The following is a 19,180-nucleotide window of genomic DNA, read 5'->3' as shown; positions in this document are numbered from 1 at the left end:
GCATTGTACTGTTGCCGCAAAGTCAACAGATTTCACAACATATTCTGGTAAGGTTAAATCTGATTCTAACTCTGATTCTGTTGCCTTGTATTTACTGTGAATGCCCTCAAGAAAATTAGGGTAGCATATGGTGACATACGTGTACTCTGATAATGAAATTACTTTGAACTTTGGTCTTTGTTCATGTCCCAGAATGTTTAGGAGCTTTAGTCATTTACCCAGCTGAAAGAAGGATAACAATGCTATTCAATAACAAATGAATAGCATTTTGAACACTTTTGAAAGATAGCCAGCAAAACAAACCTTCATGGTAGAACAGTGCGCTAGTCCCATTTCGCTGCTCCTTCTTCACACCCCTGCAAAATTATTCTCTCTCGAGTGCCTAACCAGATTCTCATCAAAATCGTTGATTGGTTCTCCTTCCTCCTCCTCTACAGACATAACGAGTTCCCGAGCATAACGAGTTTCTGCATCGTAGGTTTCTTCTCATATCGTCCTGGCTCTTGTTGCAAAATGTTACAACTAGTCCTTGAGCCATTGGCTAATGAAAACTGCTTCTCTCCATTGACACTAAGTTAATTAGTTAAGGTCTTGTCCACCTCAACAAGTCTCAACTATCTGTGCTTGAAGGGGAACAGTCCAACCTCTTCAGTCTTACTGTAAGGTTAAAGTTAAAGCACAAGGTATTGTTGCAGCTCTATAAAACTCTGGTTAGACCACACGGAGTATTATGTTCAGTTCTGGTCACCTCATTATGGGAAGGATCTAGAAGCTTCAAAGAGGGCACAGAGGAGACATACCAGGATGCTGCCTGAATGAGAGAACACCTTATGAGGCAAGGCTGAGTGAGCTAAGGCTTTTTTCTTTGGAACAAAGGACTTGATAGAGTTGTGCCAGGTAATAAGAGGCATAGATGGGGTGGATCACTAGCACTTGTTCCTTGGAGTGACAATGGCTAATAAATGAGCATATACTTTTAAGGTGATTGAAGGAAATTATATGGGATATGTCAGAGGTAGGATTTTTACACAGAGACTGATAAGTGCATGCAACACACTACAGGGTTGATGGTACAGGTGGATACATTCAGGACATTTAAGAGTCTCTTAGACTCATGGATGAAAGAAAAATGGAGGGTTATGTGGGAGGGAAGGGTGAGATCGATCTTGGAGTAGGTTAAAAGGTCAGAGCAATGTTATGGGTCGAAGGGCCTGTACTGTGCTGTAGTGGCTCATGAAATTCTTGGAAGCACTCTAATAGACTGTATCTTTCGTTGATTATAGAACAGTCCAGCCCAGGGACAGGCCATTCTGCCCTCAATGCCTATGCCAACCATGATAACTTTAACTAATCCTATCTTATTGCAGATGTCCAAATCCCTCCATTTTCAGCTTTTCATGTCTCTGTTTAAGTGTCTCATAAATTTTACCTTCAAATCTGCTTCTGTCACATCCCACCCCTGGCAGCTCATTCCAGGCACCGACCACTCTCTCTGTATAAAAAACTATTGCCTCACAGATCTGCTTTAAATCCCCCCCACACCTCATATTAAAGATATTCTCCCTAGAATTTGTTATTTTCACTCTGGGGAAAAGAAAACTATTTCCCTCCCATTTGCCTCTCCTAATTGTATAAACTTCTTGTAGGTCCCCATTAGTCTTTCATGCATGTCTTTAATTTCTAGATACTAGAACTGGAAGTAATGTTCAAGTTGTGCCCTAATCAGATATTATTAAGGTTCAGTCAAATATGGAAGCAGGTTGAATGGAATGAAGCCATTAAACTGAGATGGGTGAGGCTGTAGAAAGATATATAGAACATAGAACATAGAACATAGAACAGTACAGCACAGTGCAGGCCCTTCGGCCCACAATGTTGTGCCGACCCTCAAACCCTGCCTCCCATATAACCCCCTATCTTAAATTCCTCCATATACCTGTCTAGTAGTCTCTTAAACTTCACTAGTGTATTTGCCTCCACCACTGACTCAGGCAGTGCATTCCACACACCAACCACTCTCTGAGTGAAAAACCTTCCTCTAATATCCCCCTTGAACTTCCCTCCCCTTACCTTAAAGCCATGTCCTCTTGTATTGAGCAGTGGCGCCCTGAGGAAGAGGTGATGGCTGTCCACTCTGTCTATTTCTCTTAATATCTTGTACACCTCTATCATGTCTCCTCTCATCCTCCTTCTCTCTAAAGAGTAAAGCCCTAGCTCCCTTAATCTCTGATCATAATCCATACTCTCTAAACTAGGCAGCATCCTGGTAAATCTCCTCTGTACCCTTTCCAATGCTTCCACATCCTTCCTATAGTGAGGCGACCAGAACTAGACACAGTACTCCAAATGTGGCCTAACTAGAGTTTTATAGAGCTGCGTCATTACATCGCGTCTCTTAAACTCTATCCCTTGACTTATGAAAGCTAACACCCCATAAGCTTTCTTAACTACCCTATCTACCTGTGAGGCAACTTTCAGGGATCTGTGGACATGTACCCCCAGATCCCTCTGCTCCTCCACACTACCAAGTATCTTGCCATTTACTTTATACTCTGCCTTGGAGTTTGTCCTTCCAAAGTGTACCACCTCATACTTCTCGGAGTTGAACTCCATCTGCCACTTCTCAGCCCACTTCTGCATCCTATCAATGTCTCTCTGCAATCTTTGACAATCCTCTACACTATCTACAACACCACCAACCTTTGTGTTGTCTGTCAACCCACCCTTCTAACCCCACATCCAGGTCGTTAATAAAAATCACAAAAAGTAGAAGTCCCGGAACAGATCCTTGTGGGACACCACTAGTCACAACCCTCCAATCAGAATGTACTCCCTCCACCACGACCCTCTGCCTTCTGCAGGCAAGCCAATACTGAATCCACCTGGCCAAACTTCCCTGGATCCCGTGCCTTCTGACTTTCTGAATAAGCCTACCGTGTGGAAAACTTGTCAAATGCCTTACTAAAATCCATGTAGATCACATCCACTGCACTACCCTCATCTATATGCCTGGTCACTTCCCCAAAGAACTCTATCAGGCTTGTTAGGCATGATCTGCCCTTCACAAAACCCTGCTGACCGTCCATGATCAGACCATGATTCTCTAAATGCCCATAGATCCTATCTCTAAGAATCTTTTCCAACAGCTTTCCCACCACAGACATAAGGCTCACTGGTCTATAATTACCTGGACTATCCCTACTACCTTTTTTGAACAAGGGGACAATATTCGCCTCCCTCCAATCCTCCGGTACCATTCCCATAGACAATGAGGACATAAAGATCCTAGCCAGAGGTTCAGCAATCTCTTCCCTTGCCTTGTGGAGCAGCCTGGGGAATATTCCGTCAGGCACCAGGGACTTATCTGTCCTAATGTAATTTAACAACTCCAACACCTCCTCTTTCTTAATATCAACATGCTCCAGAACATCAACCTCACTCATATTGTCCTCACCTTCATCAAGTTCCCTCTCAGTGGTGAATACCGAAGAGAAGTATTCATTGAGGACCTCGCTCACTTCCACAGCTGCCAGGTACATCTTCCCACTTTTACCTCTAATCGGTCCTACCTTCACTCCTGTCATCCTTTTGTTCTTCACATAATTGAAGAATGTCTTGGGGTTTTCCTTTACTCTACTCGCCAAGGCCTTCTCATGCCCCCTTCTTGCTCTTCTCAGCTCCTTCTTAAGATCCTTTCTTGCTACCCTATATTCCTCAATAGACCCATCTGATCCTTGCTTCCTAAACCTCATGTATGCTGCCTTCTTCCACCTGACTAGATTTTCCACTTCACTTGTCACCCATGGTTCCTTCACCCTACCATTCTTTATCTTCCTCACTGGGACAAATTTATCCCTAATATCCTGCAAGAGATCCTTAAACATCGACCACATGTCCATAGTACATTTCCCTGCAAAAAGATCATCCCAATTCACACCCACAAGTTCTAGCCTTATAGCCTCATAATTTGCCCTTCCCCAATTAAAAATTTTCCCAGCCTCTCTGATTCTATCCTTTTCCATGATAATGTTAAAGGTCAGGGAGCGGTGATCACTGTCCCCCAGATGCTCACCCACTAACAGATCTGTGACTGTCCCAGTTCGTTACCTAATACTAGATCTAGTATGGCATTCCCCCTAGTCGGTCTGTCAACATACTGTGACAGGAATCCATCCTGGACACACTAAACAAACTCTGCCCCATCTAAATCCTTGGAACTAATCAAATGCCAATCAATATTAGGGAAGTTAAAGTCACCCATGATAACAACCCTGTTATTTTTGCACCTTTCCAAAATCTGCCTTCCAATCTGCTCCTCAGTATCTCTGCTGCTAACAAAGGGCCTATAGAATACCCCCAGCAGAGGTACTGCTCCCTTCCTGTTCCTGACTTCCACCCATACTGACTCAAAAGAGGATCCTGCTACATTACCCACCCTTTCTGCAGCTGTAATAGTATCCCTGACCAGTAATGCCACCCTTCCTCCCCTTCCCCCCCTCTATCCCTTTTAAAGCACTGAAATCCAGGAATATTGAGAATCCATTCCTGCCCTGGTGCCAAATGGTAATTTTCAACTTGGAAACTGAGGACCCAATGTATTCATAAAGTTGTGGAGTTTATCAGGATGGAAACAGGCTCTTTGGTACAATGATCCATACTCATCTACACCAGTTCCATTTGGCTACATTTGGCCTATACACCCTCTAAACCTTCCCTTTCCATTTACCTGGCACTGGTACAGTGACTTCTAATGTACCTGCCTGAAACTCTTCCACTGGCATCTCATTCTGTGCACTGACTCTCTGGGTGAAAAAAGTTGTCCCTCAGGTTCCAATTAAATCTCTCCTCTCTCAGCTTAAATCTATGCCCTCTAATTCTCAATTTCCCAACCCTAGGGAAATGACTGTGTGAATTCCTCCCTATTTATGCCACTCGCAATTTTAAAATCACCCCTCATTCTCCTGTGCTCCAGTGCATGAAGTTCCTGCCCGCATTATTGCCAGTTTAATGGCATCTTCCCATTCATGGGATGATCAAAACTGGGCACAATATTGTAAATGTGGTTCCAGCAACATCTTGTAGATCTGCAAGTTCAATGAAAAACAAGCGGCAACTGGCAAGACAAGAAACGTGGAATGAATGGGAGGCCCTGTAGCAAAGGCACTGAAGATAAGATTCCTGAATTACAGCAGTATAGGGGCTAAAGTAAACATTGGACTTGTAGGTGGCTTGGTAATATGGAGTAGATGATGTGTGATTGAAGAAGTTTTATTACACAGGGTAAAATGAATCATTCTTTGGCCTTTGATATTGTGCCAACCTATATCAATATTCCTGCTCCATGATCAATCTAACCCTTCCCTTCTGCATAATCGCCCATTTTTCTTTCATCCATGCACCTATCTAAAGGTCTCTTGAATGTCGCTGTTGTATCATTTTCTATCACCACCTCTGACAGTATGTTGTCTTATCATGCAAAAGGTCTGTTCAAGAGTCTGATAACAATGGGATAGAAGCTGTTTTTGAGCAGCCTCAATTGAGGGGGCAATGCCAAAATTACTTCTGCTCCAAGGAGTGTACTGACAAGCTAGGTAACTTAAAATGATCCCTGATATAAAAAGAGTAAAGACCTAAATAGACTGGCCACGGAAACAATGTTTCCTATAGTAGGGGAGTGTAGGTCGAGAGGATACAGACACAGAATACAAGGATGTCCCTTTTGAACAGGGATGAAAAAGAATTTCTTTCACTAGAGGGTGGTGAATCTGTGGAATTTATTGCCACAGATGGCTGGGAAGACCAAGTCATCAGGTATATTTAAAGTGATAAGTTTTTGATTAAGGTGAAGGTGAATGTGGTTGAGAGGGATACTAAATCAGCCATGAGGTAATAGCAGAAAAAATTCAGTGGGTTGAATGGCCTAACTCTGCTCCTTAGTCTCATGGTCTTATGGTGTCATAGACAACTCTAGCCAGATATTGGGACCATGCCAACAGAGAGCAGAGAAGAATGAAAAGAAAAATGTTTTCTCTTTTGCAAAGTTACTGAAGTGAAAGGTAATTAAACAGTGTCAGGCAGGAAATCATTAAGAAACAAGTCAATATAATATACACAGTGATACAAAACCAATATTTGTCAGCATCAAACACTGAAGTGACTCTTCTCAACAGCCTTTAACTCAGACACACGCAGAGATTATCTTTCATCTTCTCTAACAAGTGTTTTCCTGTTCAATAAGATTTAATATGACAAAAGGTAGCAATGCTCATACCAGAAGAAAAATATACACACAGTGGCCACTTTATTAGGTACCTCTGTACACCTGCTTGCTAAAGTAACTTAACTCGTGGCAACAACTTAATGCATGCAGACATGGTCAAGAGGTTCAGTTGTTGTTCAGAACAAACATCAGAAAGGGGAAGAAAGGGGATTTAAGTAACTTTGACCTTAGAATGATTGTTGGTGTTGGGTTTGTTTGAGTGTCTTGGAAGCTGCTGATATTTAGGGATTTTTATGCACAACAGTTTCTAGAGTTTACAGAGAATGTGTGCAAAAAACAAACAAACAGAAAAGAAACATTCAATGTGCAGCAGGTATGTGGCCAAAAATGCCTTGTTACTGAGAGAGGTCAGAGGAGAATGGCCAGACTGGTTCAAGCTGACAGGAAGTGATGTAACTGAAAGTAACCACGCATTACAACAGTAATGTGCAGGACATCTCTGAACAGCCAACACATAGAATCTTGGAATGGATGGGCTACAGCATCAGAAGACCAGGAACATACATTCAGCGGTCAGTGAGTGCAGAAAGGCAATATTGAGTCCATGTTTACCTTGCCATCATTATGGAGAAGACTATTTCTCTCATTTAATGGCAGGCTTCCTGACTTTTGGAGCACAGTAACATGGCTGTCTTAGAGGATCTGTCTTGGGCCCAAAACATTGAAGCAATTAGGAAGAAGGCACGCCAACAGCTATACTTTATCAGGAGTTTGAGAAGATTTAATATGTCACCAAAGACTCTAGCAAATTTCTGACTGACTAAATCACAGTCCAGTATGGAGGCTCGTAAGCACAGGAATGCAAGAGGTTGTAGTTCGGCCAGCTCCATCAAGGGCATAACTTGCCTCAACATCGAGGACATCTTTAAAAGGCGATGCCTCAAGAAAACAGCATCCATCACAAAGGGTGCTGACCTTCTTGGAAATGCCCTCTTTTCATTATTACCACTAGGGAGGAGGTACAGCAGCATAAAGACACACACTCAAATTTTTGGAAAAAGCATCTTTCTCTCCACTATCAAGTTTTGAATAGTCAATGAACCCATGAACACTACCTCTGTATTGCCCTTTTGCACTAGATATGTATGTCTGAATTTATTTACTAATATCTTTCTTAAGACTTTCCCTCACTCTCCTGCACTTTAGGGAATGAAGTCTTAATAGTAATGGCTTAGTTCTGACAGTGCTACATCTGGTGTTCTCCCAGGGATCTCTCATTCTGTTTCTCAGCTACGTGCTCAGCCTCATTAATGGTTTTGAAGAATGAGAGTAAAACTTGATTAAAGCACATGAGATTTTCAGGGTTTTGACAGGGTGGATGTGGGGAGTATGTTTCATCTTGTGGGAGAGTCCAGAATGAGGGGTTACTATTTACAATAAGGCAGATCTTTTAAGGCAAGAGTAAGGTGGATTTCCTCTGTCTCTCTCAGGGCAGTGAATCCTTGAAACCCTACTTCAAAGAGTTTAGGTACACCTATACACCTGCTCGCTAATGCAAAATTCTAATCTGCCAATCATGTGGTAGCAATTCAGTGCATAAAAACATACAGAGTGGTAAAGAGGTTCAGTTGATGTTTGGACCAAACATTAGAAGGAGGAAGAAATGTGACCATCGAATGATTGTTGGTGCCAGATTGGGTGGTTTGAGTATCTCAAAGACTGCTGATCTCCTTGGATTTTTACACACAGCAGTCTTTAGAGTTTACCGAGAATAGTTCAAAAGTTCAAAGTAAATTTATTGTCAAAGTACATATATGTTACCATGTACAACCCAGAGATTCATTTTCTTGTTGGCATACTCAATAAATCTAGAATAACAATAACAGAATCAATGAAAGACCACCAAACTAGAGCATTCAACTAGTATGCAGAAGAAAACAAACTGGGCAAATTCAACAAAAAGAAATGATAATAAATAAATAAATAAACAATAAATATTGAGAACATGTGATGAAGAGTCCTTGAAAGTGAGTCCATTGGTTATGGGAACAGTTCAGTGAGGGGGCAAGTGAAGTTATTGTGTTTGGTTCAAAATCCTGATGATGAAGGGGTAGTAGCTGTCCCTAAATTTGGTGGTGTGAGTTCTGAGGTTCCTGTACCTTTCTCCTGATAGCGGCAGCAAAAAGAGTGCATGTACTGGGAGGTAGGAGTCCCTGATGATGAATGCTGCTTTCCTGTGACAGCGCTCCATACAGATGTGCTCAACGGTTGGGAGGGCTTTACCCATGATGGACTAGGCCGGATCTACTACTTTTTGTAGTATTTTCTATTCAAAGTCAATGGTGTTTCAATACCAAGCTGCGGCCAGTCAATATACTCTATAGAAGTCTGTCAAATTTTTAGATGTAATGCCAAATCTTTGCAAACTCCTAAGGAAGTAGAGTCACAACGAGGCTTTCTTCGAAATTGCACTTAAATGTTGGGACCAGAAAAGGTGCTCTGAAATAATGACACTGAAGAGCATAAGAAGTTGTTGTTATGACACTACTCAGCCAGATTTTCAATCTCCCTCGTATATGTGAAACAAAAAACAAAATCAAAACATCTGTTGAGCAGCAATTCTGTGAGCAAAAAGCACCTTGCTAATGAGTGAAGTCAGAGGTGTACAGCCAGAATGGTTCAAGCTGACAGTAACACAAATAACCACACAGTATGGAAAAAAAGTATCTGTAAACCCTCAACAGCAGCAGTGGAAGACCATGAACATTCCTCCAGTACCTAATAAAGCAACCACAGAGTGTATTTTCAGATGCGGTCTCACCTTGGCCCAAGTTAGATGTATCAAGGAAAATTTACTTCTGTTTCTGCTATGAGAAAAGCTCAACACAATTTTGCTTTGTTTAAAAAAAAATGACATACTTTTGTCATACTAAGAACATGATAGATTATTGTTCAGAATGTTCAAAGTTCAAAGTGGGTTTTTTATTAAAGTACAAATACGTCAGCATATCCAAACCATTTTTGTGTGGGCATTCACAGTAAATACAAGAATCGCAACAGAATCAAGGAAAGACAACACCCAACAGGACATACAACAACCAATGTGCAAACACTAAAAGAAAGAGAAGAAAGAAAGAAAGAATAATTACTAATAAATAAATAGGAAATAGTTATTGAGAACATAAGATGAAGAATCATCGAGGTAAATCCATTGGTTATGGGAACAGATCAGTTAGGGGGTGAATGAAGTTATCCCCTTTAGTTCAAGAGCCTGAAGGTTGAGGGGTAATAACTGGTCCTGATCCTGGTGGTATTGGTTCTGAGGCTTCTGAACCTTCTTTCTGATGGCAACAGCAAGAAGAGAGTATGGCTTGGATGGTGAAGACCCTGATGATGAATGCTGCTGCTTTCCTGTGACAATGGTGGAGAGAGCTGTATTCTCTACTTTTTGTGGGCTTTCTCATACAAGGAAATTGGTGTTTCCATCCCAGGCCATGATGCAACAGGTTAATATACTCTTCACCACACATCTATAGAAGTTTGTCAGAGTTTTAGATGACATGCCAAATATTCACAAACTTCAAATAAATTAGAGGCTCTGCCGTGCTTTCTTCTCAATGGTACTTTGTGCTGGACCCAGGTGGATCTTCTGAAGTGATAACACTGAGGATACACTAATATTAAACACTTAATATCTTCTGCTATGTGAATTGCACAGTACAAGTTTGTTCTGGTAAAGTAATGAGTTACCTTTTACTTATTATGTGTATGAGCATTTGAGATCACGTTGAGATCAGGGTACATTTTTATGAGGGACATATTTGCTCAGTTGACTGCATGAAACATTTTTGTTATAATTAAAGAAAGCAACATTTTGTTATATTAAATTCACATAATATTTTAAAAGCATAATGGAAGTTTGCTGCATTGACAGTGTGTGACTACACAACATAATTTTGTATAGTTACAGACAGGATATCGCTTTGCTACCTTAAGAGGGCAATAATTTTTGTTGTGCTGAAGGTCATAATACATTTTTGCTCTATTAAAGGTATTACATACATAATATTTTTGCAAGGCTAAAGGTGCAATACATAATTGAAACAGATGACAAAGTATTCCATATTTTTGCCACATTATGGGTACAATACATTTTCTGTTTGTCAATGCATGGTATAGTTCTGTTATTATGTTGGCTTGAAGCAATTTTTCCTTGTTAAGATATGATACATATTTATTTATTAAATGCATGATGCATTTTAGCTGTGTTAAAGGGTTGATACATCTTTCCTATGTTAATGTCAGCATATATGATTGCCTTGTTAAAGCCATGAACTCTGTTTTCCCCTTGCTAAAGTAATTAATTATTGGCACGTTGAAGAAAAGCCAGACCACTGCGATGTTAAGGTATTGGCATATTTTACTTGTGCTATTAGCAAAATACATTTTTACTATGTTAAGGGTATGAAACATGTTCTGTGTTAAAAGTGCAATATTAGTAATTAATGGGCATGCTATAAGTTCATTTTGCTAATGGTACAATGAATTTCTTGTTATGTTCAGTATATTATTTGCTGTTTTAAAGGCATGTTCATTTACATATGTCAAGTTAAGTCGACAGTACATTTTGCTAATTATAGACACAATTTTACATTGTTAGGTACATGATATATTTTTGGTAAGCTAAGCTCAAAATGAATTTGGTTTTTAAAGGTTAGAATACATACTTATGTTAAAGCAATGATATATTACAATATTAAGTTAATAATATATGTTTCCTGTGTTTGTTACATAGAACATTTTTTATATGTTAAAGGCACAATGCCTTTTTTTGCAGATTAAAGGTACTATAATTTTTTGGTTTTACTTTTATGCTAAGGGAATAATATATTTTTATTATGTTAATTACCTGATAAATGCTTTAGTAAATGCATGATAAATTTTTGCTGTATAAAATGCTTGGTACAATTTTGCCATGTTAAGGACACAATACGTTCCTGATATGTTGTAGGCATAAAGCATATTTGCAACATTATAAAATTATATAGCAAAATTATATTTGCAATATAATTTTACAATGTTAAGATATGTTTTCACTGATAATTTTTTGATATCATTTGCCATGTTCAGTGCACAATCCATTTTTTTGCAATGCTAAAGGCAATAATGCAAGATTTCTTTGTTAAATACTTAATACATTTTGTTTATTGAGATTCTGACACATTTTGAGCATTGTATATTTTTGTGCTATTAATGACAGATTATTGTAACATTAAATGTTTGGCACAGTTCTCTTCCAAAGACCCGGCAATTATTTGCCGTGTTAAAGTCACTGAACAGTTTTGCTTTTTCATTTGCACAATTCGTACATTCGATTTTTTCTATGTTGCACAACACAATGTGCTTTCACTATGTTAAATAAACATTGAAATTTGACAAATGTCAAGTAAACAGTACACTTCCGACATGTTAAGGATAAATATTATTTTTTCTATTTGAAGGGCAGTATATATCATTAATAATGTTAAGGACGTAATATGCCCTTGCTATGTCGAAGTGATTATGTGTTTTTGCCATGATAAATTTATAGCACTTTCTCGAAAGCCATATATAGTTTTAATCTTTTAAATTCACCATATAATTGTGCCAAATTCAATAACATAAAGTTTTTGCTACTTTATAAATATTATACATTCATCCCTGTTAAAGCCATGGTAATTTTTGTTATAAAACAAACTTCTGGAAAAATTTGACAATCCTTCTCCCTCACAGTTGTTGCTCGACTTGCTGAGTTCTTCCAGCAGTTTGTTTTTCCTTGCTTGAGATTACAGCATCTACAATATCCTGTGCCTACACAGAAGGAGGTGACTATCTGGAAGCAGCTGCCAGCAGAGGTGATAGAGACGGATACCACAGTAATGTTTATCAGGCAGTTGTATAGGTAGGAAAAGAGGTAGGTAGTCATTGAAAAAAAACAACTAAATATGTCAGGGATGGGGTAAGAAGGGGAGGAGGGGCATTAACGGAAGTTAGAGAAGTCAATGTTCATGCCATCAGGTTGGAGGCTACCCAGCCGGTAGATAAGGTGTTGTTCCTCCAACCTCAGTTTGGATTCATTTTGACAGTAGAGTAGGTAGGTTCCTAAAAGAGGTGAATGGGATTAATGTAAATGGGCATCTCAGTGTGCATGGATGAAATGGACTGAGAGGGCCATTTCTGTGATTCTCATGGAAATGAAGGAATTGACCAGCTGTGGTTGGAAAGAACGGAGGAGAGTGAAATAACAGAATTTTTTTAAGGTTGAATACAGTAGTCTTGTTGGGGCAATGGACATGGGAGATGGAAGTAGTCTCAGAGGTAAGCAATGTTTCTCAATGTTGCCCTGAGTGAATAGCGGGGAGCACAGCTGAGTCACCAGCAGAGGCTCATTCCACTTGAGGTTCCAGAATTAGAATCAGGTTTATTATCACTGTTCCAGACTCGAATGAGTTACAACAGAAAGGTTCACTGGGGCCAGAGGTCCCTACGAGTCTGGGAGTCCAGGCTTGAAGGTCAAACCCGTAATTGGTGAGTCCTGGAAGAAGGTCTGATGTTTGTGAGTCTGAGGGTCTGGGGACAACTGGAGGCTGCTTGTGTCTCTGTATGTGAGAGGTGGTACAGGGGCTTGCTTTGCTGCTGCTGTCTTGTTTTATTATTGTTGTTGTTGTGTGTGTTGTTCTGCTGAACATTGTGGGCATGCTACTGTATGGCTGTGCCAGAAAGTATTGTGGGCAGTTCACAGCTCGACCCTGGGTGCTTTGGTTGTTAACATAAATGACACATTTCACTCTATGTTTTCATATACATGTGATAAATAGATCTGAAGCTGAATCGGACATGGCATGAAGTTTATGTTCTGTGCCTGCAGTACAGTGTAAAACATAAAAATTACTATAAATAAGTAGTGCAAGAGATGAATAATGAGGTAGTGTTCATGGGTTCATGGACCATTCAGAAATCTCATGGCGGAGAGAAAGACGCTGATCTTAAAATACGGAGTGTGGTTTTTCAGGCTCCTGTACCTCCTCCCCAGTGGTAGTAATGGGAAGAAGGCATGTCTCAGCTGATGGGGGTCTTAAACATGGATGCTGCCGTTTTGAGGCACTACTTGTAAAAGATGTCCTTAGTGGCAGGAAGAGTTGTGCTATGACGGAACTGACTGAGCCTACAACCCTATGCAGCCTTTTGCAATCCTATGCATTGAAATCTCCATGCCAAGCTGTGATGGAACCAGACAGTTGGTAACCTTCATCAAATCAGCAGGGATAATTTCACTCACCTCAACTCTGAACAAATTCCACAATCTATGGTCTCATTAAATCTTTGACCTTAACTTCAACACCTCACTACCCATGACTTAATTTAAGAATGATGGCTCTGAGACAAGATGGTGGCCACACTTAAGGATTAATATCTAGAAAGTTATCATCATAAGACTTATGGTAAAGCACACTGTGGTATATTTCCAGGGACTCCTTTGGTTCCTGGAAAAATATTCTTCCTGGAGCATTAAAATTTGAGAAGAGAAAGATGGAGGGTCTTTAAATTGAGAAGCGTAAGTAAGCTAGACAGTCAGAATATTTTTCCCACGTTAGGAAGGTCAAAAACCAGAGGAAATGCTTGACCAGTAGCCTGAACTGGTCCAATCATGTTGACATCGCAACCAACAATGAGGTCACACCAACATCTTTGCTTCTTCAGGAGGTTGAAATAACTTGGCATGTGCTTGTTGACCCTTGCCAATTTTTATTGATCCAATGTAAAAAACATCTTATCTGGATGCATAAATGCTTAGTACAGCAATTACGCTGCATGTGATTTCAAGAAACTAGAGTTGTGGACACAGCTCAGCATATTATGCAAACTAGCCTCCCTTCCATGGACTCTGTCTATACTTCTCATGGCCTCAGTAAAGCAGCCAGCATCATCAAAGACTTCTGCCACACTGGAAACTCACCCTTCTCCCATCTTATGTCAAGCAAAATTGCTAAATCTTGAAAGCAGGCATCACCAGGCTCAAGGACAGTTTCTATCCCACTGTTATAAGACCAAAAATGGTTCTCTATACAATCAGATGGTCTCTTGATCTCACAATTTACTATCTATCTCATAGTGATATTGCACCTTTTTCTGCAAAGACTAAGGAGCTGGTGATGGACCTGAGGAGGGCTAAGGCACTGGTGACCCCTGTTTCCATCCAAGGGGTCAGTGTGGACATGGTGGAGGATTACCAATACCTGGGGATACGAATTGACAATAAACTGGACTGGTCAAAGAACACTGAGGCTGTCTACAAGAAGGATCAGAGCTGTCTCTACTTCCTGAGGAGACTGAGGTCCTTCAACATCTGCTGGGCGATGCTGAGGATGTTCTACAAGTCTGTGGTGGCCAGTGCTATCATGTTTGCTGTTGTGTGCTGGGGCAGCAGGCTGAGGGTAGCAGACGTTAACAGGATCAACAAACTCGTTCATAAGGCCAGTGATGTTGTGGGGGTGGAACTGGACTCTCTGATGGTGGTGTCTGAAAAGAGGATGCTGTCCAAGTTGCATGCCATCTTGGACAATGTCTCCCATCCGCTCCATAATGTACTGGTTAGGTACATTCAGCCAGAGACTCATTCCACCGAGATGCAACACTGAGTGTCATAGGAAGTCATTCCTGCCTGTGACCATCAAACTTTACAACTCCTCCCTCGGAGTGTCAGACACCCTGAGCCAATAGGCTGGTCCTGGACTTATTTTCACTTGGCATAATTTACTTATTATTATTTAATTATTTATGGTTTTATATTGCTGTATTTCTATACTGTTCTTGGTTGGTGCTACTGTAAGGAAACCCAATTTCCCTCAGGATCAATAAAGTATGTCTGTCTGTCTGTCTGTCTGTTTACCTGCACTGTACATGGTGCAATAAGCAACACTTCCAATTCAAACCAATTCAATTTAAGATGAGAGGTGGAAGTATAGAGATGACATGAGAGGCAAGTTTTTTTATGTAGACAATGGTAGGTGACTGGAACAGGATACCATGCGTAGTAATAGAAGCAGTCAATTTGGTGGAGTTTAAGAGGCTTTAGGTAAACACATGAATATGAAGGGAATGGAAGGATATGGATGATACACAGGAGGATGACACGTAGTATATTGTAAGTTGACATCAAAATCAGCCCAACAATATGGGCCAACTGGCCTATCCAGCGCTCTGTTGTGCTTTGTTCTATACTTAACCCATTGACATTATCATTAAAAACAGCACTTGCTAACAATACTGCTTCAGTCAATAAGGTGGAGGTATGGACAATTTCATAATTCAGAGAAAACAGTCTCTTACCCAGCAAGCAATATAAATTTACAAGTGTTTTTGCAGAAGTGGAAGTAACAGAAATAAACAACAAAATCTCCCAGTAAAAAAACAGATTCAGAATCATTTACTTATCACATGTACATCAAAACAGACATTGTAATGCCTTGTTTGTGTTTGCAAACAGCATATCCTAAGGATGTGCTTGGAGCAGCCCATAAGAGTCACCATACATTCGAACGCCAATATAGCATGCCCACAATGCTCAGCAGAACAACATGAAGAGCGTAGTCACTTCAGATGACTACAGAGGAGTCATTATTCCAGATAAAGTATGTGTATACATTCAATTAGAGTTATTTACAACAATGTGGTCACCAAGCAATAAATATTCTGCCAGGTCAAACAGCATTGATGGGAGGAAATGAATTGACAATATTTTGAGTCAAAACCCTGCGTCAAGCCTGGCAAAGAATCCTGGCTTATCCTTTAAAAATTGAAGCCAAGTTTCAGTCCAAGACATTGACTACTATTTTTCTCCCACAGATGCTATTTGATCTGATGAGTCTACTCTCCAGATTCTTGTATCCATATTCTCCGATGTTTCCAGTGTGGTCACCAAACCTGATTAACTGGAGAATAACCCAATCATATTCACCCTGAACAGCAGAAAAAAAAATTAGGGAAGTCTTCTTTCTCAAACTACATTGAAAATAAGCAAGTAGGCACTTCAACCATTGAAGAAACTTTGGAAATGTTCTCCAATCCATCTTCATAGTTGCTTTCAAAAGTGACTCAAGTAAAATTTCCATATTAAGAAACCATTTATTACACAATCCCTGCAGTTCAGGATCAGTTATCTTCCACATATCTTACTGCAGACTCAATCCCATCCCAGGTTACCCATTTTGTAATCTATTTTAATATAAAATGATTACTAAGTGCATTTTCTCAGAAACCTGTTTCGCATGTGGAGCGTTTGACTGTGGATTTCAGTTTAATTTTGAGTGAGCTATTCAGCAAGTTTCTAAAATCCCAGCACCAGTATTTTGCATTTAATTTGATTTTGATTTTTGCAACAGTCTGTGCAGGTTATTGATTCATGGTAATCATAAAGTTGAAGATTAATCCTTCCCAGACTATTAAGCAAGAATGTTATTATCTCATCACCCATTTCATGCAGAGACTGACCAAAAAAATTGGTGTGTCAGCCGGGAAATTTCTCAACAACCTGCATGTCTGTGGCCTTTCCATGCCTCATCCTTTCAGAGCTGCATTAATGTTTAAGATGAACTTGAGGGGAATTTCTTCACTATGAAGGTGGTGAGAGTGAGGAGTGAGCTGCTAACAGAAAAGGGTTCAATTTCAACATTGAAGTAAAATTTAGATAAGTACATGGATGGGAGGGGTATGGAGGACTATGATCCAGCTACAGGGTAATGGGTCTAGGGAGATTTATGGACTAAACAAGCCAAGTGGCCTGTTTCTGTGCTGAAATGTCCAATGACTGTGACTCTAGCTTCTCAGAATAATGTTTTTCTAACCAAGATTATGTCACATCAGAAAGTTATAATGCACAGAAACAGATTCTTCAATCCATCAAATCCATCACCACCAAGTATTTCTTTACATTCATTGTACTCACATTGCATTTTATTCACACTCATTCCCAGAAGTCTCCCTCGAGGTTCTACCAATCACTGGTGCACACAGGGCATTGACAATGGCCAAGTGATCTCTCAAGCCCAGGTCTTTAGCTTGGAGGAAAACCACATGCCCACAAGGAGAAGATGCAAACTGGGTAAAGGTATCCCTGAAGTCAGGATTCAGAATCATAGAGTCATAGAGCACTACAGCACAGAAACAGGCCATTTATCCCATCTTGTCCATGCAAACTATTATCCTGCCTATTTCATTAGCCTGCACCTGGAACATAGCCCTCCATACCCCTCCCATCGATTTACTTGTCCATACTTATCCTAAGTGATGAAATTATACCCACATCTACCAAGTCCAGTGTTAGTATATTCCACACTCTAGCCACCTTATGAGTGAAAAGTTTCCCCCTCATGTTCCTCTTAAAAATTTCATTAGTATTAATGGTAAGACTCTTGACAGTGTGAAGGATCAGAGGAATCTTGGGGTCCAAGTCCATAGGACGCTCAAAGCAGCTGCACAGGCTGACTTTGTGGTTAAGAAGGCATACGGTATATTGGCCTTCATCAATCGTGGAATTGAGTTTAGGAGCCGAGAGGTAATATTGCAGCTATATAGGACCCTGGTCAGACCCCACTTGGAGTACTGTGCTCAGTTCTGGTCACCTCACTACAGGAAGGATGTGGAAGCCATAGAAAAGATGCAGAGGAGATTTACAAGGATGTTGCCTGGATTGGAGAGCATGCCTTATGAGAATAGGTTGAGTGAACTCAGCCTTTTCTCCTTGGAGCGACAAAGGATGAGAGGTGACCTGATAGAGGTGTATAAGATGATGAGAGGCATCAATCATGTGGATAGTCAGAGGCTTTTTCCCAGGGCTGAAATGGTTGCCGCAAGAGGACACAGGTTTAAGGTGTTGGGGAGTAGGTACAGAGGAGATATCAGTGGTAAGTTTTTTACTCAGAAAGTGGTGAGTGCGTGGAATGGGCTGCTGGCAACGGTTGTGGAGGCAGATACGATAGGGTCTTTTAAGAGTCTTTTAGATAGATACATGGAGCTTAGTAAGATAGAAGGCTATGGGTAAGCCTAGAAATTTCTAAGGTAGTGACATGTTCGGCACAACTTTGTGGGCTGAAGGGCCTGTATTGTGCTGTAAGTTTTCTACATTTCTATGTTTCTATAAACCAATAACGGCTAGTTCTGGTCTCACCAAACCTCAGTGGAAAAGTCCTGCTTGTATTGACCCTATCTATACTGCTCATAATTTTACATACCTCTGTCAAATCTCCCCTCATTCTCCTGTGCTCCAGGAAAGAAAGTCCTAAGCTATTCAACCTTAATCTATAACTCAGTTACTGAAGTCCTGGCAACATCCTTGTAAATTTTCTCTGTTCTCTTTCAATCTTATTGATATCTAATTGTACCTGGGTGATGTAGCAGCTCCACCTGTCACACGATACACCACTCAGATACTGTAATTTACCACTGTAGTTCTGTGTCTTTTCTAGAGTAAATTGGCCAAGTGTAAGTTGAAGTATTAGAGGCCAGAGGACTAAATCTTGCTGTGATTTAGAAAAGGCAGTGATTTACACATTTCCACAGAGTTCCAGATTAGATCATACTAATAAGAAGGACGGAACAGTCAATATGAGAAAATAATATATTTAATGGGAAACTTTAATGGAAGTTTAGAAGAATGAAAGTAAACCTCATTGAAACCTATTGATAATTGATAGGCCTAGATAGAGTAGCTGTGGCGAGGATGTTTTCTATAGTGAAGGGATCTACGACTGAGGACACAGCCTCAGGTGGAAGGATGTCCCTTCAGAATAGGGTTGAGCAGGAATTTCTTTTGGCCAGAGGGTGGTGAATCTCTGGAATTCATTGCCACAGGCGGCTGTGCAGGCTGTCATTGGGCATATTTAAAGCAGAGGTCGATAGGGACTTGATTAATAAGGGTGTCAA

The sequence above is a fragment of the Hypanus sabinus genome, chromosome 13 (assembly GCF_030144855.1).
Source record: "Hypanus sabinus isolate sHypSab1 chromosome 13, sHypSab1.hap1, whole genome shotgun sequence".
NCBI lineage: Eukaryota > Metazoa > Chordata > Chondrichthyes > Myliobatiformes > Dasyatidae > Hypanus > Hypanus sabinus.
This window is presented reverse-complemented; position numbering follows the sequence as displayed.